The following is a 14,164-nucleotide window of genomic DNA, read 5'->3' on the forward strand; positions in this document are numbered from 1 at the left end:
AAGGGTTTGAACTAGTTTTTTTTTCCTTTTGCACGATGGTTGTTGCATCTTCTTCTACAGTCATAACTAAAAACCCTAATAAGAATGCTTTCATTAGTAAACAATAACAGATGAGAATTGAAACTCATGAGCAATCAATGAAAGAAAGGGAGAAGTAAAGGGGCGAAGGGAGCTCCCTTCAGTCCAAGTACAGGAAGCTTAAGATTCAACTAATCTCCCGCATCATTCACTCATCTGCCAAGAAGCATCTCATCACCATACTTGGCATTTGGGTGAATGAGTCGGCAGCTAATTAAATCTTACAGCCACCCATGAGTGGACTGAAGAAAGCTCTCTTCTCACAAATTACAGTTCATTACAATCACTACACTTGTATCTTCATCTCTGAAATCACCCAGCATAAATCTTCCTATAACAGTTGTTAACAACCAAGCTTATCAAGAAGAAGATTTGAGAAAAATTGATATGGGACTCCAAAATCATAAGGAAACGAAAGAAAGAAGGATCGATCTCAGATACAATCGGTCAGAGAGTAAGAGAGAAACCATCACAAGAGGAAAAGTAAATCTCGACACTGGGAGAGCGAGAAGGGATGGATGATGGAGCTTCTGGTAACCACAATTAGAACTAGAAGGAAACCCAAGGATCTGTGAATGGAACAATGGCCTTAAAAAGTCGCGAGAGAGAGAGAGAGAAGAGAGAATATGATGCTGTAAGGGAGGAAATGTAATTTGGGAGTAGCTTGGATATCACCATCAGAACTTGCAGGAAACCCATGAATCTGTGAATGGAACAATGGCCTTTAACAGCAGAGAGAGTGAAGGAAAGAGGAGAGAATATGATGGAATTTGGGAGGAGCTTAGTTATCATCATCAGAACTGTCAGGAAACCCAGAAGAAATGGAATTTGGGAGGAACTTAGTTATCAACATCAGAACTAGCAGGCAACCCATGAATCTGAGAACGGAACTACGCATTTTATAGCTAAGAGAGGGGAGAGAGAATGATACAGCAATTAAAATATTAAAATAGTGTCATGGAAACAATTAATGAAAGTGACTTATTCTATAAACCGACCCTCCAATCCCTGGCTTTCTGGGTATGGGGAAAAGGTCGGCACCTTCACTTGCTTCCTTCCTTTACATGTTCCTTCCTTATCTTTACATCACTGTGGATAAATAATTTATAATTGATGATGCACTGCCCAAAACCCTAAAAACTATCTATGTTTATCAAGGTTGTTAGAACTTAGAAGTATGCATGACTGAAGAATAACAATTTTTTTTTTCTTTTTTTGGTAAGAAATTTTTATTTACTATATATGAAAAAGTGACAACACAGTTTTATATCAATGATCAATGAGAGGATATTATTCATAATTCATCAGATAGGGTGCATTTGAATGTAGTGAAAATAAATCACTATAGCCTAGTACTTGAATTTGTCACCTTCTCTGTGCTAGCTATAAAGGAAAAAGAAGCAAACAAACAAATATGAGCAGTCGTGTAATGTAATCAAGAAAGATTCAGTTTGGTTTGCCATCTGAAATGAAATCATTTCATTGTTGAATTTTAGAAGCTTTTGTAGTCGTAAGAGTTCATGAAATTGTGATATACATAAAATTCATTTCAGGTTTGTTGATGAAATTTGGATGTTATCTTCAATGGGTCTATCATAAATGATTTTTCTTAAGGTCATGAGCCCACTTACGGGTGTCTTGAATCAATCTGAACTATTTGAACGTCTTAGAAAAATAACCATTTTTTATTTAGGGTTTCAATTCTCTACCAAAAATCAAACTAGTAAACTAGTAAAAATTGAATCGAACCTAACCAGTGACAGAACAATAATGGACCAAACTAATCATATCCAAATTTTTTTGGGGGTAAATATCAGATCAAAATTGAATCACATCCAAATGTGGATCAAGCTTCAATTAATGCACATGACGCGTTCAGTGAAAAAAAACCTGTCGGATCGAGATTTCGGTAGAATTTCTACCAAAATCTCAATCAAAGTTCTTTTATTTTTGGGCACAACAGTCCCGTGCTGAAAGCAAAATACTCCAAATGTTTTCGTTTTAGTTCACATTGATACCACTGTAAAACTATCTAGATCAATCAAAACCTAACCAAACCTATATGAGAGAAGAGCTTTTATATTTATGGGTAAGAATCTCTCTAGTGGTTTACCAAAAAACAAACCTCTTAAGTGGGGATATTAATTAGTGATTTGTCCACTAGCTAGATGAGACTAAACCTTTATCAAATGTAATCGCTAAATCAATACTTTCTTTTTATTTTATGAAGGTGGATTCAAAAATGGAAAACAATTGATTTGAGCTGTTTTGAGTTGAGTGAAAACTGAAAAGTAGGGTTGGGAGAGATGAAATCGGACTACAATGTTTGTAGTTGTGTGTGTTTTTTTTTTAAGAAAAAGGATGGAGTAGCGGTGTTCTTACGCTATTTACTAGGTAATGTTTGAACTTTTAAATTTGACTTATGCAAACATTAACCTTGTGAATTACTAGCACAAGCAATAGCTCAATCAGTATAGTTTCACCTAATATCTAATATAATCCGCAAAAATTGGTAATAACCTCATATTCATATAAAGAACACATAACTACCCAATATCAACAACGACAGCCTATCATGGCGAGGAAGAAAATAATCTGGAAAGCACTGGCGTATTCACCATCAGAATCTCTTCATCAGTGTCTTGTCAATCCAAAAAGCTGCCGGCGAAAACGTACCTTCCCCAGTCTTCTTCTTCCCTTTATCTCTCTCTCTCTTTCTCACCCACTAAGCCCATTTCCTTTCCATCGTCATCAATGTCCAATCACAACTTTTCCCCACCACATTCCTTCTCCAACCCTACCAGAGCTCTTCTCTCTTTCTCTCTCTTTCTGGGTAGGAAGAATGTGTGATAATATCAAGAGAGAAATATGAACATGATGAACACAGAACAGCTGCAGATATGAGATGTGCACTTAAATATAATGGGTTACCGTATTATATAGTCCATAAGGTATTGTTTCCTTCCAACAGAGAAAATGGGAGATGGGTTCCAGGGCTGCATCCTTGTTACAGAACCAAGTACCGATGAAATTAAAGCAGAAAGAGTTTCGGGCACAGGACCTGAGCATTTCATGCAATGGGTGGATCAATATGCTTGTAGACAAAATGGGGTTGTCTCATAAAATTAAGGACCTTTGTGCTCCCACTTCCAGTCCTGTCGTTTCAATGCTTCAGTCCTACTGTTAAATATACAGAATTGTCAAACGAAACATTATTTTGGTCTGTCGGATCAAATTTTCGATCAAGATTTTGAATCTGATGGACTAAAATCTCGCTTGACCATAAATGTGAATAACTGAAGCAATTCGATCCTCTCAGTGTTGTTGCTTTCTTCCATTTCTTTATGCTGTTCCCAGAGCTCTTCTGTCGTGATGGTTGCTAGCTAGAAATTATTCATGCCATCACATGATATTTATTTTCTTCAAATGTTTAAACCCTTTTCTGGGATTTCTTTTCTTCCAATTCCTAATCATGGGCATGGAATTACTGATCAGCATGACTCTTTGGTGGGAGTATCCACCTCTTGTACTGAACTCTTCTCCTATTTATCCAGAGCTGGGGTGTTTAATATAAGTTTACCTTTGGCCAAAAAAAAAAACAAATCTGCTTGATATCCCATGAGTGTTTTCATTTCAAGAGATGAGAAATGAAATTGCTTGGGTGCTGTGCATTCATGTTGGATAGAAAAACCTAAACGCTCGTTTCAATCTCCATCATTAACAACATTCAAGTTGGACTCCATGAGAAATAGTTTTGAGTGTTTCTAAAATTAGAAATATTTTTGTAGATGTTTGATAAAATTTGCTTGGGGAAGCAAAAAGAATACCAACATGTGTTTTATCGCAATAATCGGAGATGGAGAAAATAAAAATCAGGAACCCCTTTAACAAGGATAGGGACTTGGGTTTCCCAGAGATAGAGAAGATGAAGAATTGAAGTATTCTGATCGTTAGGGTTGAAGAAGTAATAAAATGAAGAATTTCTATCGTATAATATTATAAGGTTTAGTAAGGTTCTTAAATAATTTAAGATGTCAAATTCGATAAATACCCTTCTGTAAAGTTGTTTGACTTAAACTTATAGTGTCCCAACTTTTGTTTCAAGATACAGTATTGTATTAAAAGTGTTTCTCAAAACATAAATTTTCATAAATTTAATTTATGTTATAAAAATTATCAAAAATAAAACAGTTTTATTTTTATTTATTTTTTAAAATATTTCTTAAAACAAGAAACCCTAGAAGCTGTTTTTGGGGAGTTATGAAACAAGATCTAATTGCTATAATGTTAGAGTGCAGTTTCAAAAATAATAATAAATAGTAATAATAATGTGATAATGTATAGCATCTTTATGGGACAAAGGCATTTATTTCATTAAGATTTTTTTCTACTTTGGATATTATTTTCTAAATGGCTGAAAAGCTTATGGAAACCTCTTTGAAGCTCCTCCTCTTTTCCTTTTTTCTATTCCATCTTTCTACTTGTAAAGCCAAATGCCTTGAATTCAATCCTCAAATGCAGAAGCACAGGAGGCAGGTTAAAATAGTGTCTCAGTCTCTCCCAACCACTAGTGGTTTGATTTTAATAATAGATTAGAGACTTAGAGTTAGGTTGGGTTCTTTGAAATTCTTTAAAAACTCCTAAAAAGCCCTATCTTATGGGGTCTGCCCAATAACATTCAGAAATTGGTGAGCATCATGCGTGTCCCAGAAAGCAAATCAATCTCAGATTGAGCAATATATATATATGAACATCCAACATGGTGTTACTATATATAAAGAATACAATGTGGGCAGTTTAATTATATTTCTTTAATCATGATGTTATAGGCCATAGACTTCCAGAAAACACATTATTTTTGAATGTTTAATAACACCATAATTGATGCATTGAGCTAGATATTGCATTAAGGCTTGCATAAAATGCTTATAATATAATTTAAGCCACCAAATTCATCATCAGATCAATTACAGAAATAAGTTTCTTTGATCCAACAATGGAGGAAACTATATCACTCATGTACATGATCACCTAATATAAGCAAACAATGCAGGGTGAAAAAAATATTTCAGTGATCCACTAAGAAATTTCTCAGTTGATAACAATAATGATAGCTCAAGGTAAACAAATGTAATTAGAAAAATATGATACTTAAGCATTGACTTGGATTGTTTTGATGCTCTTGCTTCTAATCCATATAATAATTATGCATCGCACTTCACTTCCAATTACATTTTATAATCTTTGGAATCAAGTTGACTTCTATTGCAAAATTTGTTTCTAGAAAAAGTTGTTTAACTCATTAAACACTCTTTTGGATAATAATATGAAAAGAAGACCATGGTAAATAGCTAAAAATAAATTATCAGCTTGATTATTTTTAATTTTTCTTCTTTTTCAGCTTACGAATCCCACTGATAAGACATTTTGATGCTTTGGATCATATCATATTATTAGTCGGCAAGGCAACATTATAAAAGATATCATCTCATTAGATGAAAGATTAATGGTGATCATTACTTGTCTAATCAATACATATATAGTCAATCAGAATCAAGATTTACTAATCCTACCTAATACATATAAACTCGATCTGTATATTTAAAATGTTGTTATGCTACTAGTGATTAAATTGAAAAAAAAAACTTAAAAACTTAGATTTTGCATTAGGACATATTACATTTTGATGCCATCATCATATGAATATATTATGTTTATAGATTAGCATTCTTAATTGTTGATTAGCCGACATGACACTTAGTTTGTCATTAAAAGACCCAATAAGGCACTTTGTTTGAGCATTGTGCAATAGAAATTATTTGTACAAAATATATATACTTTTTTAAAGGTATTGTTAGATAGAGTAGCATGAAAAGTTTAACTCGCACTAATCATCAATTCTAGGATCTATAGGTTAACTTCATTATACAAATCAACAATGGACTTCTTTGACAAGGAAGTAAATTACCATCGAATCATCGATCACTACTCTTTTTATGCATTATTTAGCATTGGGTTCAAAAGGTGCCCTTACTAAAGTTACTTGAAAAGAAATCACTACTATTGTCCAGCAACTATACTATTAACCATTTAAAATTCTATCAAGGTTTAAAGTATCGGAATTGAGTATAGTATCAGTCAGGTGATTTTTAGATATGTATTATCTTATATCGAATATTATATCATACTAGTTAATATATTTTAGTGCAATCTAACACATGCTTTAAAAAAAAAAAACTAGGGAGATGTATTAATACTTATCAAATTGTTTGTATACAATATGAACACAGTTAGTATCATGTCGTATTGTGGAATACTTTAAACCATGAATTTGACAGTTAGTTCTGCTTGCATTGGATTGGAATTGATAAGATCCGTTTTTTGAATCAAATAATTGATTTGTTTCTGGGATTCAAGCTAGTTTTGGGTTTCTATTTTGTGGGTTTGGATCCTCTCCACGGATGGACTTTCTTGACGAGTGCTTAATAAGTTTAGCATTCAACCAATAGGCAGAATACTCTAATCCGAGAGAGAAGATAAATTCATTGCGTGTATTTAGATTAGAATGTTACACGTGGCAGAATCTTATAACTTATAAGACCCTCAGTGGGAAATTCTCCCCGAGAAGAGGAGCTAAATACTTTTTTTGTTGGGTGGAGAAAAGAATACCAAGGATCATTCTGAAGATTCCGGATCTTCTTCCCATCGGGGGACCTGACCACAAAAACCAGTGGGTCCCACTGGTGAAAAAGTTATTATTATTTTTTCTTTCTTATTCCAAAAAGTGTTTTTCACCGTGGGCCCCCACTGGTTCTTGTGGTCAGGAAGCGTCGGGGAGCTCCCGTCGGGGTCGCTGATCCGGACTCCATTCTGAACCGCTCTAACAAGCCAAACCCAATTGAATTAGGTAAACCCGAATCGAATTCTTATTGATTGTTATGGGGTAGTTGGATCGGACATTCCTCTAAGACTTCTAGCTTGATAGAGGAGGTCCAGGACACGAGGAGCATTGGGAACATTCCATCAGCATTACTAAACAAGTAAACAACAGCTTTTATGTTCCTCCATTTATTAATTTCGAACAGGTCTGAGGTAGGTACATAGTCAAAAATGTTAGGCTATGTTAGGTACTTGAATCTCTTAGCAGCCCCCACCCCTGACCCCCAAAAAAGTAAAGTTAGGTACTTAAATCATGGTTTAACCTAAAGGTGTTGGATTAGAGATGGTTAGGTGACTAAATCATGATTTAAGAGTTTTTGCAAGGGAAAAAAAAAGAAAGGAAAACATTGTTTAAGTGCAAGGTATTTGGTCGGGTTTCAGCATAAACTGGCCCCAAATCAGACAGTTAATGTAATTACTTCTACTAGAGGCATACTAGATACAAGGCCTAAGTTATGTATCTATTTATAACAAAAACACAAGAGAATCCTAAAAAATTAGTAGAATTGTGTCTTCAGAAAGCATTTGAAAACACCTTAAAATAGTAAAGGGCACTCAAAATGATCATCTTGAAGATCTCAAAATTCTTCAAGTGCAACGTATTTGGTCTGGTTTTAGCATAAAGTAGGCCCTAAATCAGACAGTAAGTGTAATTAGCTCTACTGAACCTGTATTAGATGCAAGGCTTAAGTTATGTATCTATTTATAACAAACACAAGAGAACCATAAGAAATTACTAAAATCACCCCTACAGAAAGCATTTGAAAACACCTTAAAATAATTAAAGTACCCACAAATGAAGGTCTTGAAGATCTCAAAATTCTAAACATGACATATAAGTATCTCTGTGAGATTTGGCTTTTTGCTTGTTGCTGAAACTAGCGAATCGGTTAAATCTCAGTGAGATTTCTCCAACAATGCTGACACAAGATTCGAATTCTCGAAGTCTCTTTAAACCCCACACTTGGAACCCACGTCAGACTTCTCGAAGTCTGCAAGGTGCTTGGCGAGTGCCTCCACTTCTCCAGCATTGACCGCTTTGGTTCGATCTTGCTTCGCTAAGCATAATGTGAACAACACCTTTATCCCAACCTTCAATGCTCTTGGGTACGCTAAAGGATGATTCAAGATTGTCGTTATCCCTTCAAGAATGCCTTCGACATTTTCGATCATGCCTAGAACAAGTCTATTTGCTTAAGCCTTTTATGTTTTGTGGATTCCTATCCAACAAGCATGACCAATATGTTCTATTGTGATAGAAATCGATAGTGAATCTTGATTGTGAAGTTCCAATGAATGGATCTTCAACTCCATTACCTTCTCTCATTTCTTCTTCTTCTTCCAAAAGTAGCTGAAGAGAGGGAAATCCATTCTTGTCGATGGCATAGTTAATCGATTCATCCTCGTTTCCGTCTGTAAGCATCTTCTAATTCAGTCTAAGAATCAGAAGAGGAGCTCCGCTATCCACTTTTAAATTTAAGTCAACTTGTATCAGACGGCATCACTGTGGGAAATGAAAATCTTCAAATTCGAAGAGGGGGGGGAGTGAACATGTAATCGATTTTTCAAATCTTTGGATCAAAATTTTGACCAATTTCTTGAAATTTAGGAGATATTTTCAATTTTTCACAAGATAGCGTTGAAATATCGGTGATATATGGTGGGTTTCGGTATCGGTTGAAGAAAAAAATCGCCATACGGAAAATTTTGGGTGAAAATTGCCAAAATGTCTTATTGTGAATTATAAACCTATGGAAAAGATTAAAAACTTATCGAATTAAGCCAAAGTTTGGGTTGGATCAACCAACAGCTAGCCAACCTAGTTTTATTAGTAATGCCATAAAAAGAAAAGCAATTTACATGGTCCAACTGAAGTTACATCAAACAACGATGCTGATGTTGGGTTTGAGTGTCTTGTATTATGTGGGTCCATGAAATTATAGTTTTAATTGTATTTGTAATTGAAACAGGGTTTGGGCCAATTACTAGTACTGGGTTAAAATTATAATTATATTGAGATTTGGGTTTTGTGTTTCCCTATAAATAGTCTCTGTAGAATAACCGATGAGAATCAATCCCCGTAGGGGATTGCCTTATCCTGCCCTTGAGGATAGGGATTGGGGGCAAGCAAAGGGTATCACTTTGTGGGTATGAGAGTGGTTGGAGGTTTTCTGAAAATAGTGGAATCTCTTCTCTCTTTGGTAAACGTAAGTAGGATTTTGCCGAATCACGTTAAATTTTTCTTGTGTGTTTTGCTTGTGTTCTTCTTCGTTCGTGGTTGTGCATATGTATCCTCAACAAGTGGTATTAGATCAAGGTTCGGTGGATCATTGTTGGAGGTGTGCTAAGATCCAAGAAAGAGAGGATCGGTGTACAGATACTGGTGATTGCAGAGAGACCTCATCAACTATTAGGAAATGCGATGTTTGCATTGCCACATCAACATCCATTTGTTTTGATGATAACAAACATGAATTACTAATGTCTATATTGAGTTGTGTTTGTTTAGTTTAATATGAGAGCAAGAGGACCAACTCCAACTCAATTCCAAATGCCTAAGCCCAAGTCAAGGCCAAGACCAAGCCAAGATGGATATGAAGTCTAAATCAAAGGCAGAAGAAGGAGTCAGAACAAAACAAAGAACAACTCAAGCAAGCAAAAGACGAAAATTAGAACAAGCACTTCAGTTCACCATAGAATTACATCAATTAACACATATCAATCATTTGAGCCGACAATAGGAGAGGAGAGGCAGGGGCAGAAACAAAACAACAAGCCCAAGACAAGGACCGGAGACGGCGCAATCCGAGCGAGGGACGGACACCACGCACTAAGCCAACGGATTTTTAAATCACTATTTTTGAGATGGAGCTCGTCGATTCAGATGGATGTCCGCTGAAAGGAGCCCCGTGCGTGGGCCATCTAGTTCGACTAAGCCCAACGACTATTTTTAAATCGCTATTCAACAGACGTCCTTCCTAGGAATTTCACATAAATTTCTATCCGTTGGGAGGTTGGGCCAAGCAATTGAATGCTATCTATATAAGCCCAACCAACTCCATTTGAGACTTTGAACCTTGCCAATTGATCAACTACTCCCCAAGTATTCTCAAGCTCTCAAATTACAACAAATCACTTATTTTGCCTCTCACCCTTATTTCATCCTTGAAGAACATACCAAGGTGTTTAAGCAAGCTCATTGGAACAAAGCTTAAGGTGATTGAAGGCTTTTTATTGGAAGGTCATTAGTGGTGCAAATCATATCATTTGGGCATACAACTCTCATTGCATCACACTCACACAAGAGATAAAGTGTCACAACTCTTTTTAAGTAACATCCTTCTCTTGCATTTGTTCAATTCTAGTCTAGTTAGATTAAAATTGATTTTGGGTGCTCTTGTGTCGTGAACAAAGATTGTAGAGGGTGCTCTTGCCCGTAAACAAAGACTGTAGAGGGTTCTCTTGCCCGTGAACAAAGATTGTTGATGGTGCTCTTGCCCGTGAACAAAGATTGTTAAGGGTGCTCTTGCCCGTGAACAAAGATTGTTAAGGGTGCTCTTGCCCGTGAACAAAGATTGTAAAAATTGTGTTTTTGCCAATGAACAAAGATTGTAAAAGGGTGTTTCTACCCCGTAACAAAGACTGTAAGGGTTTGATTCTCTACCCATCGTATTGAAAGACAACCACTAATGAAAATCTCTCTTAAGACTAAGAGAGGAGTGAACATAGACTTGTAAAGTTAAACCACTATAAATTCTTGTGTTGTGATTATTTGTTATTGTTTAATTTCATTTGAATTTTCAATTTACCTTGAATTTGCAATCAATCCGAAGAATTGGGGAATTCCACTAGTTGCAACCTAATCACTCCCCCTCTAGATTACACCAATATCAACGATTTTCTTCAAAGTGGTTTGTAGAATTTAAGCCAAGGTGGAAATTGTTGGGTGTGAGTGTTCTGTATTCTGTGTGTCCATGTAATTATAGTTTTAATTGTCTTTGTAATTAAAACAGGGTGTGGATCAATTACTAGTGTTGGGTTAAAATTATAATTATATTGAGATTAGGAGTTTTAAGTTTCCCTATAAATAGTCTCTATGGGATAACCTATGAGAATCAATCCCTGTAAGGGATTGACCCATCTTGATAATAGGGATTGGGGGGCAATCAAAGGGTATCACTTTGTAGGCATAAGAGTGGCGTGAGATTTCATGGAAATAATGGAATATCTCTCTCTCTAGTGGACATAGGCAAGATTTTACCGAACCATGTTAAATTCATCTTGTGTGTTTTATTTGTGTTCTTCTTTGTTTGTGGTTGTACATCTATATCCTCAATTGCTGATTTGTCCATATGAGGACATTTAAGGAAACAATACAACCCCAAAGTTGATTTATCCTCCCAAAACTAGAATGCATCTACTTATCATAAGCAACTATTCAGCACCATCTCCTTAGTTATCTTGTAATATTAATGTCACCCCCCCTCCCCAAGTTACTCGATTTATAACAGACCTGCTATTCCTAAAACCGTTGGTCTCAATTAATTTTTATTTATTTATTTTCAGTATTATTCCCACATCCTAAGTTTAAAAATACTATTCATGATGCATATCTTCCAAACTCTACAAGGATTTATAATTGAGAGAGAAAGTAGTCCCAAACGGTGGAGGAGATGAGAAAATGAGTTGAGCGCAGGCTTTTCGTTTCAAGTTATTTTTGTCTTTTTGAAATATTTAACTTGTTTACATCAACATTTAACTGGAGTTTCCTAGTAGCACTGAAAATTTTCCTTTGTAATAAATTTAGGAGACTCTTAAGCCTAGAAAATTACTAAAATAACATTTATCCGGAACCCTTAAAACACTTCATAATAGTTGATCTTCTCTTTAAAGGGAACTTATTGTGATTGTCCAATGAATTATAGAAATATGTCCTTGAATAGAATACTACAGACGATGGAATCTTAAAAGACATCCATTGGAAGATTCTCTTTGAGAAGATAAACCAGATACCATTAATAATTATTCTTAGATCTCAAAAATCTAAAACACGAGATACAATCATTGGCATTGGTGGTCACCATTATTTATATGATTTTCTTTTACCTATATACCAAGAAAAAGTAGTATATTTAGCCCAAGTAATTTTTTTTGTTTTTTAAATTATTACATAGAATTGATAACTTGCTTTCCAACCTAACCTAGGTCATTCATCTTCCTTCTTCTCCCATGAGGCCATGACTTGATCTGGGTCATCGTTGAATATATGGGTTTTCTTTCCCTTCTCTTATTAATTATACTATCTAGGCACCTGCACCTACTCCAGGATCCCTGGGTTTGAAAGTTTCAATAAATTCAAGCATTATTTAAGCACTGGTATTAGTTCCATATCCAATACTTTCTTATCCTTCCAAAGCATACAACAAGAAGACAAACATCTCTATCTCTGTAGCTCGAGAGAAAAAAGAATCAGATTTGTGCACTGATGGAGAAGACAAAGTTGTAAGTGTTTTGGGGAGAAATGGAGGAAATGGGGTTGGTGGAATGCCACTGGAAGAGACACTACTGGTGAGTAGTGAGTAGTGAGTAGTGGTAGTGGGTTTTACAATTACAAATAGGTTTGCAGGGTGGGTAGGGGACCATGACTAATGCGTTTAGAAGCTTCTGTTTTTTTTTCCTCTCCAATCCCAGAAACAATGGAGGCTGCTGGTTCATGAACACCCTGCGAGTGTTGCGCGTTTACTCTCTAATAAAGTTATACATGATCGAAGATATGAGATTCAGAGTCAGAAGGGGATATGATTTTCATTTCAATTTCTATTTATTTTTTAGAGTCTTATCAACAAATTCAATCTGTTTGGGTCGCACACTTGCACCCATATAACTTGTTTCAAGAATGAACAACATCTGGTTGTTCAATTTTTAAAAGGATCTTTCTTTTCAATGATTTTTATAAGATATGGTGGTGGTGAATGGTGATATCAATTACCAAGTAAAGCTTGATTCCACTTAAGGGTAGAGTCGGGATTTAACATCTACGGGCGCCAAGTACCACATAAATTCCGTTGACTTTTTTATCAATCGTTTTTACTATTAAACATTTTCTTCACTAAGTGCTGATATTAGAGGGGCGATGTGGGAGAACATGTGCTGATATTTTACACATAAAAAAAGCGTCAAAAGGAAATTTTTAAAAATTTGAAAAAAGGGAGGGAGAAATTTCCAAAAAATCAGGAGCCGTGGGCTAGCTCTGGCCCTAATTCCATGGCCAAAATTTCTTTGCTATATTGGACTAAATATTTCTATCAAACAAGGCAGCTTTTTCCATAAATGTGAAAACACATTTGATTTCATAAAAAGTTTTCAAGCCAAACCATTTGGTTTGCGATTCTTTTTCAGTGTGTAAGAGAAGTTTAACCTTTTGAAAAACCTAAGATTAAACTACCAAAATTGAATGGATGCATGTTGCTTAAATCCATTTCCAATTATAATTTGTCATAACTAGTCAGGAGACTCAGGACCTTATTGGATCTTGAAGACCAGTTTGAATCTTTGTGTAAACTTGATAAATGGGGTGGTAGTGACTAACGATAAAATAAAAATACAAGAATCATGGATACCAACAATTGGTTCTATGGTGTAGTGGTTAGCACTCTGGACTTTGAATCCAGCGACCTGGGTTCGACTCCCGGTAGGACCTTTTGATTTTTTATTATCTCAAGTTATTCTCTCTCTTCCCCTCAGTTGTTTTCATCTTTTCCAAAGGATCACGAATCTGTGGATGTCAAATAATGGTTTTGATTACCAAATTGAAAAAAAATTACTAAAATCCAAATGGTTGAGATTTATAAGTAGTACTATCATATGGACACAATAAAACATCAAGGGGTGGTGGCGCAGTTGGCTAGCGCGTAGGTCTCATAGCTAAAGAGTGATCCTGAGGTCGAGAGTTCGAGCCTCTCTCACCCCATCTACTTTTTTTTTCTTCTTTGTAGGTTCAGGTTTGTGTTTCAGAATTTAGAATTCAGTTGGCTCAGGTTTGGTTTTTGCCCACATCAGCACTTCTTGAAGCCAAACCAATTTACACCTTTTCACGCCCTTGATGGATCATCAGGGTAAGAAACTGAAAGAGCCTGAGACCTTTTGG

General features: G+C 35.6%; 2 non-coding genes across 2 annotated transcripts; both read left to right on the forward strand.

Annotated features, from left to right (window-relative positions):
* The first annotated feature begins 13,645 nt into the window (after positions 1 to 13,645).
* Positions 13,646 to 13,717, forward strand: TRNAQ-UUG (transfer RNA glutamine (anticodon UUG)). The gene has a single exon. It is a non-coding gene; the product is annotated as a tRNA-Gln (tRNA).
* Positions 13,718 to 13,902: 185 nt separating this feature from the next.
* On the forward strand, positions 13,903 to 13,987 carry TRNAM-CAU (transfer RNA methionine (anticodon CAU)). Its single transcript is given in 2 exon segments — positions 13,903 to 13,940; positions 13,952 to 13,987. It is a non-coding gene; the product is annotated as a tRNA-Met (tRNA).
* The last annotated feature ends 177 nt before the right edge of the window (positions 13,988 to 14,164 follow it).

The sequence above is a fragment of the Hakea prostrata genome, chromosome 1, assembly GCF_041222555.1.
Source record: "Hakea prostrata isolate BN-2017 chromosome 1, UWA_Hpros_2, whole genome shotgun sequence".
NCBI classification, from domain to species: Eukaryota; Viridiplantae; Streptophyta; class Magnoliopsida; order Proteales; family Proteaceae; genus Hakea; species Hakea prostrata.